Below are 15114 nucleotides of genomic sequence, written 5' to 3'. Positions count from 1 at the left end.
AAGTTTAAGCTCTGAGCAGAGAAAGTACAGAAGCAAAGTAAGAAACTAGGGCATCGAGGCAGGTGTCAAAGTATAGACAGTCATGATGTTATGGATGGATAAGGGAAAGGATTGAGCTGGGCTACATCTCAACAGAGTCACTGTGCTCTCATTCTGTGATGTTCTCAGGACTTATGCATAGGGCGACCATTTCATCCCAGTTCACCTGAAACTTTCCTTGTTTAGCAGTGAAAGTGCTACAGGTTGTCCAGGTTGGCACTCACACTAATTTTCCTACTTTTTTTGGTGGTATAAATTTTTTAGACAGTACATCCCAAAGCTCAATTATTCTTCAACTTCATCCTTTTGTCCTTGAATGAAGAATGGCCAGCTCTGAAATACATGTCTGGCCACCACAGATGAACCATACATAAAATTATGATTTCTAATATGGTGCCTGTATCCACTAGAAAATCTAAAAAGGTTGGAAAGGCTGTCAATCCCCCTTCTCCTTGGATCCCGGTTGGTCACCATTAACAACAATGCAAATTACAATGTAGCAGTCAGGTAGGCAAACTTACTAAGATGTCAGCCTCGGGCAGTAGGTGGCACATTGAGGTAAGAGCAAATACGGGCTCTGAGAACAATTTGTAATTACTGGTCCAATGCTTTCAAATCAGAAGTAGCAGCAAAACAAGACACACACACACACACACACATATACATACACGCACACACACACATCCAGAACAAAATCAGCTTTAATTCTGTTGAGAGGGAGCAGATTCCCAAAGGTTTTCAGTGATCTTCTCTTTATTTTTATATAAATCCCTGTAAGCTAGTTAATCCTCTTAATTTCCCTAACCTCATTTACATCTCCAATGCTAATTTCCCACCAGGTTCTAAAATCCCAGGGTGAGGTACTTTCTTAGTCTTATTTCTCTTTTATTTGCCTCCTCAGTCCTTCTAATTTCAGCCGGAAGCTTTCCTGCTGCCTACTCCTAAGTCTGACACTCTCCTGTCCTGTACAAGGTGAGAGGTGGTTTGTTTTAATAAGAGGGAATCAAAAAAAGAGATAATAGAGAGTATTGAAAGCAAACTTTGGCCACAAGAACATTTGGAGATTACTCTAGGGGCCTTGTGTAAGTTCAAGTTTATAAACTCAGGAAAACAAGGAAAGAAATGTGCATTTACTCGTATACTCTGGAAACATGAAGAAAACACACACACACACACACACACACACACACGTATACATACATTCATTCTTCACGAAGAAATCCCATCACACGTTAATTATAACGTGTAGGGCAGGCATTATGAAGTCGAATTTAAACATACTCTGTCAGGTTCAAAATATGAATGAGTTGGATATTTTCATTTGTGGAATGATCTACTATTATTGTGAAGAGTCTGGCTGGAGGGGAATCTCTCTATTTGCAACTGCTGTGGGACCACCACACTACAGAACAGTTAAAGGAAAGAATAGGGATTGAAGACAATTTCTTTTTTGTGCTGTCAAGTCTCTCTCTTTAGGGATTCACATATCTGCAGGAGCGTGTACCCTTCCCCAATTCCACCACCAAATCAATAACAGTCTAAAGTAGACTTTAGACCAAACAAAGAGAGAACAATTGTGGACTTTACAGGAGGTATAACCCTGGTACAAGCCGGGTCAAGTTGGTTAAGATGACACAAATTCAGCAGACCATCAGAGGATCTAGGATATCATTGCTTTTCCATATTGCTAAGTGTTTTCTCCACATAAGCACCTGCATGACCTTTTTTGTCTATTATCTCTGTATTAAGTTCAGAGATATCAAGCATCCTTGTACTCCTCTTTGTACCATTTACAGAGCTTGGCTCAGGGTTTTGAATATAATAACTTTTATTTTTTTATTTTATTTTTTTAAATGTTTTCATGACTGTAACTTTTTTATTTATTTATTTATTTTGTGAGGGTGATCAGCCCTGAGCTAACATCCATGCTAATCCTCCTCTTTTTGCTGAGGAAGACCGGCTCTGAGCTAACGTCTATTGCCAATCCTCCTCCTTTTTTTTGTTTTTTTCCTAAAGCCCCAGTAGATAGTTGTATGTCATAGTTGCACATCCTTCTAGTTGCTGTATGTGGGACGCGGCCTCAGCATGGCTGGACAAGCTGTGCGTTGGTGCGTGCCCGGGATCAGAACCCGGGCTGCCAGTAGCCGAGCGCAAGCACTTAACCACTAAGCCACGGGGCCGGCCCTGAATATAATAACTTTTAATGACCATTTATAATATGAATGGAACACTGTGAACATATATGAAATATAGTATCCGAAAGAGAGAAAAACTATTGGCCTATAACCAGAAATAGGCTGTTAGGATAGTTTTTTGGGCCGTCCAATATTTTTTAAATAATTGGAATTAGTTGTCACTGTTTAAACTTAAGAAATTTTACTTTTAAATAAATATTTTTTAGTCTTCACCTGACATACCAGGAAATCTGACAGCACTGGGCCTGCTTTCCCACCTGCCAACAATTGGCTGGAGTAGTGTAAAAAATCCCTTGTAGAAGGGGTATGTGCTCGTCAGCTGACCACAGAACTCACCACTCCCTATTATTTTACACCCAGACTCTTTTACTTATTTGACCTCTTGGCCCCAGTTTCTGCTTGTGTGAAAAGGAATTGAACTGGTTTGGGGAGGAGTATGTGGAGATCCAACAACCTCTGTGTATCCACAATGGGCTTTAGCTGATCCTTAATTCCCTGGGCATTTTATATAAAACTGTGTATGCATTCATACGAGGCTTTTTCTTGGGAATAGTTTCATCAAATTCTCAAAAGTATATAGATATATCTCAAAAAAATCATGAACCAGAGGACTAGTCAGACAGCCAATGAGCAAGTATTTACTACATATTTACTATATGCAGAGTTCTGAGATCTCTCAGGTCCTGCAAACCCTAAATTTCTTAAATTATATATATAAGTGTACATATGCATACAAACACACACATACACCCGCACTGACTTTAGCAAAGACTTTACATATAGCAAAGGATTCATCAAAGGTTCGAAGGAACACCAATTTCATTCAACATTGTGCTTAAAACTGAATGGCACTCTCTTAATACCAATTCTCAACTGAAACACGCATTTCACTGTAGCAGTTCTGTTGGACTCTGATCTCTGACCAGACTCCACATCCTCCAGACTTCAGCCAAGAAAAAGGAGTCCAAGTAGAGAGAAAATCTTCAGGCTTGTGATAAAAGACTTCCAAACTCAGAACTACAAGTACAAACACCACTTGCCACTTTCTTTCTAAATACTTCCAATTTATACGAAGTGTGACATTTTAAAAAATCAGAGGCCTTAATAGTGACTCAATTCCATCTGAAGCATTCTGTCTGATTCAATAGACAAGAACCTTATTTGATATTTAATGATCCTTGAAGCTACATGTAATGTCCTGAGAAGGTGGGGCCTCTCCCTTGTTTAAAAACTTTTCTTACTTGTTTGGATTTTTGAGAGTGAGCCCCACATGCCCCAGAACAGTTGTGTCTGTGTTCTGCACAGATCTGCTCACACCACCTTGGTTCAAAAAGATACATTAAAATGAAGGAAAGTTTTATCCCACTAAAAGGATTGCTATTGAAAGAAATTTGTTTCAGAATTGTTGAAAAACAAGACAATAGGCCCAAATGGAGTCACTTATGTTAAGCCCCATGTCACCAAACCAAGACTTAATTACAGTTTCAGCTCTCCTAGAAGTAGAATCTTAAACCAGTCAATCAGGATTCCCCCTAGCAGCAATAGTTGGTAAACTGCCTGATAGACCCCTGCCATTCCCTAAAGGAAAGTGACCTTGCAATAACAAACCTGCTTTTCTGCCAGTATAATTTCCTTTTTCCTACTCCCTTCTGCCTATAAAAGTCTTTCATTTTCTACAGCTCCTTGAAGCTCCTTTCTGTCACTAGATTGGATGCTGCCCTATTTGAATCAATGTTTTCTCAAATAAATTGTTAAAACTTTTAGTATGCCTTTAGTATGCCGTCTTTTAACAGAATTTAAGAGGTACCTACAAAAGGATGTGCTTTCCTGGAATATTATATTGAATAAGTTTTGAGAAATGGGAACCATCCTATCTGAAACACCTTCATATATGCAGAAGCAACTCTTTTCCAGTTTTCTGCAGAAAGAGAAGTATCTTGTTCTGAAACTGCAAAATAATAACGGGAAATTTTTAGCAAGAATGTCTACAGTTATTGGTGCCAAGTTGGAGGAGAGATAAAAAATTACCAAGGCAGCTTGTTTTTAATGGTACTAGAGACATCTTTCCAGAATTATTGGGAATGGATAGCTTATGAATTAGGAATACCAGAAAGAGTGTAAAAGTTCCATTTCACATGTATATATATATGTATATATAAATGTTTTAGACTATATTCGATGACCACATATAGACGTTCAGACAGTATGGCGATTAAGTTGCAGTACTGTTCCATTCTTAAACTTTAAAATTGTTTTTTTTTATGTAGTATCTATAATAATGAAATAGACTTGGAAAGCACTGTAGATTCCACAAAACATTATCATATACCTTATGTCACAAGATCATTACCAGCTGAGAGAAGTCACAGTCAGTAAGAGGCTAAACTATAATCCAAGATCAGATATACACCCACACTCATATAGACACACACAAACCCACACAGCTCACATTTACTTGAATGTGTACACACACATTCTCACACACTTGCCTACTTATATTCAACGTTCACACATACTCACCATTATGTATAGGTATATACGCACAAGTATGGTCACACATACAATATACTCACACATACGTACACTTTTGAAATTTGTATGAATCTGATTTGTTGGCCTTCTACAACTGTACTACGCTAAAGATGAATTTCCCAAATCAAAATATGCTGACAAGAATTTACCCACTAAAATTCTCTAGCCCAGATCCCTAACTGACCAGAAAGAAGAGGAAGAAAAAAGCTGCAATTCCTTTCCAACTAAAAAAGGTTTACAGTTCTAAGAGTTTATTTTTAAAGCTTCTTGTGTCTTGAATGTTTCTTCTTTGATAAAGGACAGGCCACTTGCTCCATGATGATAAATCTTTGTTGAATGATAGCAAGCCTGTAGATTTTCTGAAATACCCAGGTCCTGAATTGCAGTTACAAAGCTTGTAAACAGAGGCAAAGACTTTCAATGGGATTAGGAGGCAGATGGGGCAACCTAGAGAGCAAGGATTTGCTTAAAAGCCTGTTTGTCAGCTGGTATGAATAATCACCCAAATCTGACCTCTGAGTCCCTTTATAGGCATCTAACTTTATGTCTCTTCACAGAACAAAATTCTCTCCAACTTACAATTTTAAGTTACTTAACTTAAAAGTCAGAGCAAAAATGAGCCACATGGAGAGACCATAAGGAGTGTAGGTGGAAAGATTAAAATTGAAGCATAATTCACTGTCTAATGCACATTTCTTTGCTGCAACTCTGCTCTCGCCACCTCCCTAAAGCTCCCTTCTCCATCACCTTCTCTCTAATATTTCTCTACAGTTCACCCACATCATTTTTCTCTTAGATCTTCAGGGAGCTGCACTGGGTAATGAAATCTCCAGTTTGCTAATGGGCAATAGAATGATAGTTAGAGTTGCACGCTGACCCATATTTCATATATTAATTTATGTCAGTCATAGGAATACCTTCTTTTTTGTTAAGTGTTTTTAGCCTGGATGCAATAGATGAAAAACCTCAGACAAATCATGGACACAAATGACTAGTAGTAAACGAGCAGCTGTCTTTCAGTTCTTACCACATGGAAAGACATTTTTCTCGCTCTAATTGGCATGGATGGTAATTGTGAGCCATGAGACAATTACTAGATATAAGGAGTCCCTGGTTTGCACCTTTGCATACCAATGAACTATTGCCACATGTTTTTGCTTCTTTGTTTGATGCAAGCCTCATAGAAACTCAACATGTTGATACAGATAGAATGTTTTGCCATGATGAGAAGGGATTTAATTCGGAGTGTTTGATTTGATGGGATTGTATTGTTCCTTCTTATGATTCAGCAGTGCCTGGAATGGACACGGGAGAACCTGATTCTCTGAGGTTGACTTGGACCCCCAAATAGGCAGGTCCTAGGAAGAGACACTCAAATCCTCTCAGTTCTTGCATTTTATGGCCTTAGACCAAACCACCAACATGTCTAGAAAGAACATGTTATTAAATTACAAGCAGTTCTTCCCTGTCTCCCCAAGATGTTGGATGTGGCTAGGGCATTTTATTAATTGAAAATATTAAATGTCACTCCTTTTTCAAATGTGCTTTATAAGGAAGTTTGTATTAGGCTTATTCTTTCCACTTACCTTCAAAGTCAATAGTAATATCTAATATTTCAGTCCCTACTCTGTGTCAGCCTAAGTGATTTGCATGCATTTTCTCAGTTAAAAGTCCAGAATACCTAGTCAGTTTTTTTTTCCCTTGGTTGCTGTTTATTGACGAAGACTGTACACTGATGTCATTTAATCTCATAAGTTTTATGCTAAGACAAAGGATATTTCTCCTAATTACTGACATATAGAAGTTAGAGTTGGAAGAGACCTTACAAGTTTTCTACCTGATTTCCTTCAATTTTTTCAGTGTGGAAACTGAGGCTCCTTACACAGTTAAGTGGCAAGCCCATGCAGCATAGTCAATGATTGGCATCAGAAGAGACCCACTCTTTCCTTTTACTTCCTTTTCACATTTCTCCAAGCTGTTTCATTCCCATGAGAATATTTATAACCTCTTGGCATTTGAAAGGAAGTTAGTAGAAAGATAATTACTACTCAACATTTGCTACTGAATGGATAGAGTAATCCAGACCGTGGAGACAGAAGGATGAGTTGACACTGGTGCCTTTAATCTGCCATGTCCAAATGTTCCCCCTTCTCTGGGAGCTCCTGGTGACTTCAAGTAAAGATATGTGCTCCCTTGGTGTCACAAAGGAGAGAAGGACAAGGATGAGTTCACACAGCTTTGGTGGGAACAATCAAACATCACAGGGATGTGAGGGGCTCAAGGATTCCATGCCCAGACTGGATTAGCAATCTCTATGTAATGCAGAGAAGGCCCGGCAATGGTAGGGTGCTGACTTCCACCTGGAAAGTATTTTCCTAGCTCAAGTGGAGAAGTGAACCTTTGATGAGGGTGAGCCAAAGAGCACCCTATGGGTGTCTCCACTCCAGGGAACAGTGTAACCTTCCAGATGGTGAATTTTAAATACATACAAAACTCACAACACCTTTCTCAATTTGTGGCCATTGCTTCCACTAGAAGCAAATAATAAACACAAAATTTACAGAACTACATATGCCTTTTATTTTTCATCCTGACTCCTAAAATGTAAAGACCAGAGAGCTAACCAGTAGAAAGAAAAAGAGCAGAAAAACTAGCTCTGTTTTATTAGCATGAATATTTGAACTGACTGTATTTTTGGTTAACACCTTCATTTCAAAATGCTTCAATGGTTAATTTGTTCTTGAAAATGCTAATAAAATAACAACTATGTATAATCCTTAGAACAATATTATTGTGATACCAGCTAATGTGTTTTGAGTGTCGGGTATTGGTTTAGGTGCTTTTGCACAACGGTTCATTTCTTTTCTTCTTCACAACCACTCCACAAGGAAAGTATCCTTGCCTTTTTTTACAGACAAGGGCACAGGCTTGGTAAAACTAAGTAACCTAAATTAAACAGCTAATAAGTGGAAGGATCATTTCTTATGCCTTTCTGACTCTAATTCTTGGGTCCCAGAGGGAGTATGAAAACAGAACCCTTGCTCAGACCATGTATGTGCTGTGTGATCGACTCTACAGATATCAAACAGTGTCTGACTCTAGGGCAGAGAGGAGAGGAGATTAAAGAAATCACTCTTATGAAAAATGTGATGGCAACTGGGGATAAAACAGTCATGATTTGGAGTATTCCAGTGCAACTCTGTAGAACCCTCGTTTGTAGATACTGCTAATTTAGTTTCAAGAAGATTTTAAATCGTGTACGTCTTGAGGCTGACCACTGTGCATCAATGAATCAGTTAGTTGGGAGGGAGAGCAGCCAAATACCCAGCATCTGCACCCCAGTATAGTTTGTTATTCTCTGCTGGTCACTGCTGTGATCAGTAACTCTCATGAAATGACAAACTTAGTTTCACAGTGAAAAGTGGCTTAGAAAATAAAGCCACTCACCCATCCTCATCACTGTACTATAGAGAAAGCTAAGTAGTCTAGGAATGTGACAGTTCCTGGCTCTACAAGCAAACAAAATAACACTCAAAGACTTCCATTTTGCAGATCTTAAGGGATCAGTTATAGTCTATGATTTATAGAGACTATTACAAGAATAATAATATTTGCAAATTGAGGATATAACTCTTGTGAATACCAAGAATACTCAGGTTTTGAAAATCCACATGCAAAATAATGAATTTGGACCCCTAATACAAACCATATACTAGAAATAACTCAAAACGGATAAAAAACCAAAATGCAAGAGCTAATACTAAAAATAAAACTCTTAGAATAAAACATAGGTATAAGTCTTAGTAATCTTAGATTAGGCAACGGCTTTTTGGATATGACACCAAAAGCAAAAGCAACACAGGACAAAACAAATAAGTGTGACTTCGCCAAAATTTAAAACTTTTTTGAATCAAAGGACACTATGAAGAAAGTGAAGAGGCAACTCACAGAGTAGGAGACAATATTTGCAAACCATATATCTGATGAGGGTCTTGTATTCAGAATATATAAAAACACTTACCACTCAACAATAAAAAGACGAATAACCCAATTTAAAAATTGGCAAAGGATTTGGAGACATTTTCCCAAAGAAGATATGCAAAAGGCAAATAACAAATACAAAGATGTTCAACGTCATCAGTCATTAGAAAAATCCAAATCAAACTTACAATGAGATACTACTTAATACCACTAGGATGATTACAGTAGAAAAGAAATGAAAAGATGGACGATAATAAGTTTTGACAAGAGTGTGGGGAAATTATAACTCTCCTATATTGCTGGTGGTAATAAAATGGTACGGCCGTTGTGGAAAAGTTTGACAGTTCCTCGAAAAGCTAAACATAGAATTACCATATCACCCAGCAACTCTACTGTGTAGCAGAGTCTGACTCCATTTTGTGATGTTGGACTGCTGACAGCTTTTAAGTCACACCCCTCCATCTTCCCCTTGTACCCCACATCTGGGCAAACTGATAAGAAAGTGTGGGTATTCCCTCTTTTGGCACTGTTGGGATATTCAAACTACTTAACCTCCTTTGCTTGTGTGGCAACCATCACCCCGGCTCTACACCCTAACCACAATAAATACTCCAAACCAGTCTCTGTTTCTTTCTCTTTTAAGCAATTTTTGGACCAGCTTTGGAGGCCTGCCCTGCTCTCCCCAGAAAGCCTCATTATAATAAAACTTGTTATACCCTCTTGGTATGTGTGTGTGGCATCATTGAGTCTTGATACGCAAAGCAAATTTAGCTGTAGATCCATCCCCTTTCTACACAGTGACCATAGCAGACTCTTAGGTATATGCCTAAGACAAATGAGAGCATATGTTCATACAAAAACTGTACAGGAATGTTCATAGCTGTATTATTCATAATGGCCAAAAAGTAGAAGAAAAACATATGTCCATCAACTGAGGAATAAATAATTAAAAGGTAGTATATTCATACAATGGAGTATTAGCCGTAAAAAGGAATGAAGTTCTGGTACATGAAACATCATGGAGAAACTTTGAAAACATTATACTAAGTGAAAGAAACCAGTCACAAAAGGTCACATATTACATGATTCCAATTACATGAAATGTCCAGAATAAGCAACTCCATAGAGACAGAAAGATTGGTGTTTGTCAGGAGCTGGGGAGAGGGCAATAAGGGGAATGACTGCTCAATGAGTTTGGGGTTTCTTTTTGGGGTCATGAAAATGTTCTGGAATTAGATAATAATGATGGTTGTGAATATACCAAAACCCACCAAACTGTACATATTAAAATGGTGAATTTTATATTAGGTGAATTATATGTCAATGAGAAATAATAATAAAATAATATATATATATATAAAATTAAGAAAGACTACTCAGATTTATCTCCTTCAAGCAAAGCTTTAGTAACACCATTCCTCGCTCAAAAAATGTTAATGACTCCTTATTAATCAGAGAATTAAAATCTAAATCTTTGTAATGTACGTCGGAACTGTGTATAATCAAACCCAATCCTCATCTGTTTTTATTTTTCACTATTCCCTCGAACTCCTATGTTCCAGAAAAACCAAACTTGCCCAGACTTCATTCCTTATATACCTTTCTCATGGCGTTCCTCTACTTGGGATGTATGCATACTTGCTTTTTGAGTTCTTTGTCCTTTGAGGTCAAATTATGAAGCTACCTCCCCATCTCCTCTATAGACTTTTTTCTCCCCTTTCTGATCTCCCATTTTATCAGTAGATCTCTCGGTACTTTCCCCTCTCAAATTTATACTTAGACTTATTTTTGTCCTTGTCGTAACTTTTCTACTTCACGTTAAAATCCTTGGAAGCAGAATAAATACTTTTTTTAAACTTTTCTCTGTAAGATGTAGATAGTAACACCAAATGTACTCACGAAAAGGTAAGTGAATGAGCAGATGAATAAATCGCAATTTGAATAACCTAGCAAAGTGTGCCGAGAATGTGTAAAAGAGGAAATATTTGGCCTAAGATTCTCAGTTGTTTTAATTCCTCTTTCGTTTTTTCTTTCACCTTGAAATAGTACTTTTTTGAAAATTTTTAGCATTCTTTGTATAATGGTTAATAAGTAACCTGGAGGCATTTTGCATTTTCATTCATCTCTGAAAGCTCTATGGTATCATTTTGCAATGAGTGTAGATTTATAATAAGGATGTAAAGTCTAGAACTTTTATTCCTTCATACTGTACATATTAATTGAGTTTCTTCTGTATGTTAGACATTTTACTAGATGCCCGGGATACTGCAGTGAGCCCTGCGTGGGGGACGTGGACCCCAGTGGGGGAAGAATAGCCTAAGCAGAGGAAATAGGTCCAAGGCCCTGAAAACAGGAAAGGGCTTGGCTTGCTGGATAATAAATAAAGAAGCCAGAGTGACCGAAGCAATGAGCAATGGAAAGACTAATTTGGAAAGAGTTTGAAGAGTTATATTATACAGGGCTTGGTGGGTCTTTGTCAGGAGTATAAGTTTTATGCTAACAGCAATGGGAATCCATCGAAGGGATTGAAGTAGTGACACACTCAGAGTAAATTTAAGCCTGGAAAAGTTAGCTCAGTTAGCTTAGTACACTGCTATTTTGGAAATGGGTTGCATAGAAGCAAAAGTGGAATTAGAGAGAATGGCTGGTGGGATGTTATTATATTAATTCAGGTGAGAGATAATGGTGGCTTGGACCGAGTAAAAGTGAAGCCAAAGAGAAGTGTACAGATTTAAGATGAATTTTGTATCTAGAAGAAACAAAATTTCTTTTACTAAGATGGAAAAATGCTCCCTGCTGGACATTGGCATAATGCTTATGTAGCTTTGAGCATCCCAGGCACTAAGACTGACAATCCAGCAATCTAGGTGGTGGCTTTCAAGGACAGAGTGGCTAGAAGTACATTATGGAAGGTTCCAGAAGGCATGGGCTTTGTCTTGTTGGTCTGTCTAGTATATAACAGTGTTTCATACATAGTTGACACTTTGTTTAATGAATAAAATATAATTTACCAATGACCCATAAGAGCTTGATTAACTCAGCAGATGGGATATGGAGGAAAACTTAATTGATGTGGAGGTAAATGGTACTTTATAGGTTCACTTTTACCATCTCCTCTGATAACTGCAAATGCACTCATATTAGCAGTTAATATCAGGGAGGCATTCTGGGAGGCATCATAGTTCAGAGGAAGATAACAGTGTTTGGAATCAGAACTAATTTTGAATCACAATTTCATGACTTAATAGCTCTGTCATGAAAAATTTACTTAACCTCTCTCAGCTTAAGTGTCCTCATCTGTAAATTGGATATACTATTATATTCCTTGAACAGTTGTAGTGAGGTCCAATTACATGTAAATACATGAATAATACCAAGAATAGTGGCACTCATTAAATGGCAGTTATTAAAATGAATTCTAGAGTCCTTGGTTACCAAGAGGCCTGCAACCAAGGAATTACCTCCACACCAATTTAAGGCTATACTTCCTCTAAGACAATGTCCCTCAGAGTGTGATCCTTTGACTACCAACATTAGACTCACCGTGGGAGTTTGGAATAAACTTATCTTCCAGAGTTTCTCCCAGCTGAATGAGTTGGAATCTCTGAGATTATTCTTTTCATAAAAAAGATCTCCAACTTCCCACAAAATATTTTGTACCTGGAAGTCTGAGACCATGGCTTCACGAGCTCTTGATAAAAATCTGTCCCCAGTTCCAAAAGCTCTTTCTTTTTCTGCTGCATAAAGATCCCTTGGGACAGTTAACATGTAAATGTTGATGACTTTACTGATCGGGATCATTGTTCATTAGTTAGTTGTACTCCCTTGTATGTTTGAACTGCAAAGAAGCGGACAATGAATACAATATCAAGTCTTTTATATCTTTTCTATTGACTTCTATTACCAAGTCTGATTTCCACTCATATAGAAATGGAAAAAGATAATTCCACTTTTTGTCTAACTTCTAAACTGCTGTAGCAATCACATGCTTTACTCAACCATTTGTAACATGAAGAATTCAGCTTATCGAAGAGCTGGGACTCAGCCCCTTCAAGAGTTTCAGGGGATAAAAAAATCAATTATACTTTTTATGGACTGTTTTGCTTTCTATTTATTTTCTACACTGACCTCTGTAATACCTTTCCAAGCCATGCTCTTCAGAGATTGCCTGAATTCCATTCTTCCATTCTTTTTATCCGGTGACTGGCTTTGAGATGCTGGGATTCTGTGATTTTCCCTCTGCTTTTTTCATAGGAGAGCTTTTCTAGTTGTATTTCTCTAGCTTGCCCAGGCTTCTTAGTTAAGTTCCACCTTGTCCTTGTTCACTGTAAACCATTGGCCTCCCCATTACTGAATCTTTCTCCTCTTTCTTCACCCTAGCCCAATGGCACAGCATGCTCTAGCATCCAATGTAACACATTAAGAGCAAAGAAAGAAGGCCGACTGAGCCTCTAAAAGATTATCTGTAGGATCCCAAAAAGGGAACCCCAACTCCAGCCTCGGGAAGGTGCGGACCCACAGACACAGAAGACTGAGCTTGATGCAAACGCAAGAGGTTTTATTAAGCGGAGCTCCGGGCCGACACGTATCTCTCGCAGGAGACAGAGGAGTCGACCCCGAACCTTAAAGGGCAAACTCTTTTATAGGATTCGGAAGCATAAAGCGGGAAAAGGTTGGCGCGGTCTTACATGATTGGCTAATTTAAAACATTTAAACAGTTACATTTTATGGCGCGAATTGCTATGGCGCGAAGCGATTATCAGGTTACACACACGCGTCCCCATCTGGACCCCCTCCACCCCGACCCTCCCAAACTTATCCCTCTGGAGCACTCTCTTGTTCTCAATTCTTCCCAGAACAGTTTAGGGTGGGTCTTTCATGAATAGAGTCAGTCAGGATTGATAAACGTTCCCTCCTATACCAGGAATCCTTAGGGCGTGGAGGTGCCTGTCTCTAAGGTAGTAACTTTTAAATTTTTAATATAATTTACTTCCTTCATATCGTATGTTAATTGTACCTCAGCAAAGTTTATTTTTTTAAAAAATTATCAGATTTCATAGAGACAGAGGAAATTGTAATCACCAAAACCACTCAATCTTCTTATCTCCTACACCTTTCTTTGTATCTTCTAGGTTCTATTTTGTATTGGGTAACATCATCAGAAACCACGTATGTCTGGGACAAAACATTATATCTGAGTATCTACCCAGACTTTCTCCCTTGTATCCACCCTACCTACTGAGTAATACAATGATTACAATGATTAAAAGGGTATCAAGAGGGGCCGGCCCCATGGCTGAGTGGTTAAAGTTCCACACACTCCACTTCAGTGGCCCGGGTTCGTGGGGTCAGATCCTGGGCACGGACCTACATCTCTTGCCAGCCGTGCTGTGGCGGTGACCCACATACAAAATAGAGGAAGATGGGCACAGATGTTAGCTCAGGGCTAATCTTCCTCAAGCAAAAAAAAGAGGAATATTGGCAACAGATGTTAGTGTAGGGCGAATCTCCCTCAGAAAACAAAAAGGGTATAAAAAAGGATAAGGCAGAATTCTGAAGAAATATGAAGTAACATTAAGAATTCTGTAACTCTGTAAACATTAAGAATTCTCTGTTTAAAAGACATTGCTCAAAATTCTGGAAAACTGTAAGGAAGATGAGTTCTTCATGGAACAATTCATGGGTTAAATTCTGATCGAGTTCAAGTCCAAGGAAAAAGAAAAATCTGTCCTCAGAGTCACACATTCTCTTATCTAAACTTGTCATCTACATAAGGAAACTTAATGGCCAAAGACCTTAGAGCCAAATGCGGTGCCCTACTTTCTGTTCATTTCTTTTTGGCATCTGGTATCATCTATTCCATCTGCTTCTTTCAATGGTCTCTGTTCACTTTCATATTTAAAAGTTTCATTTTGCTCCATATTCAAGTCGTAAATCTAGTTAATTTCTTTAGGAGTTAAGCATGTTATACTTCTTAAATTATTAAAGAAAAAAAATTTCATTTCTATGCTACAGTAGTTCCCATATGGCAATCTGAGGAACAGTGAGGTGTGGTTACTAACTTCTCACCGGTCTGTAATAAAAAAAGAAAAACACAAATCTAGAATTTTTTAATAAAAATATATTCATTTAATAAAAAGAAATATTCTTTATTCTGAGACTTTTATCCTTATTTTTTTTTCTTTGGCATTTAATCTTTCCATTTTTTTTTAATGATAATTATAATAGCCTTTTGGGTTTTTTAATGTATTTTTGGTGAAACAAAATTTGGCAATCCTATATATTCCAATTTTCTTTTTTTCTCTCTTCTCAACCAAATTTTACCAGGCCATGAAATCTAATTCTAGAAGCACACATTTTGAATTGA

This window comes from Ceratotherium simum, chromosome 34 (assembly GCF_057802395.1).
Source record: "Ceratotherium simum simum isolate JZ-2026a chromosome 34, ASM5780239v1, whole genome shotgun sequence".
Classification (NCBI taxonomy): domain Eukaryota; kingdom Metazoa; phylum Chordata; class Mammalia; order Perissodactyla; family Rhinocerotidae; genus Ceratotherium; species Ceratotherium simum.
This window is presented reverse-complemented; position numbering follows the sequence as displayed.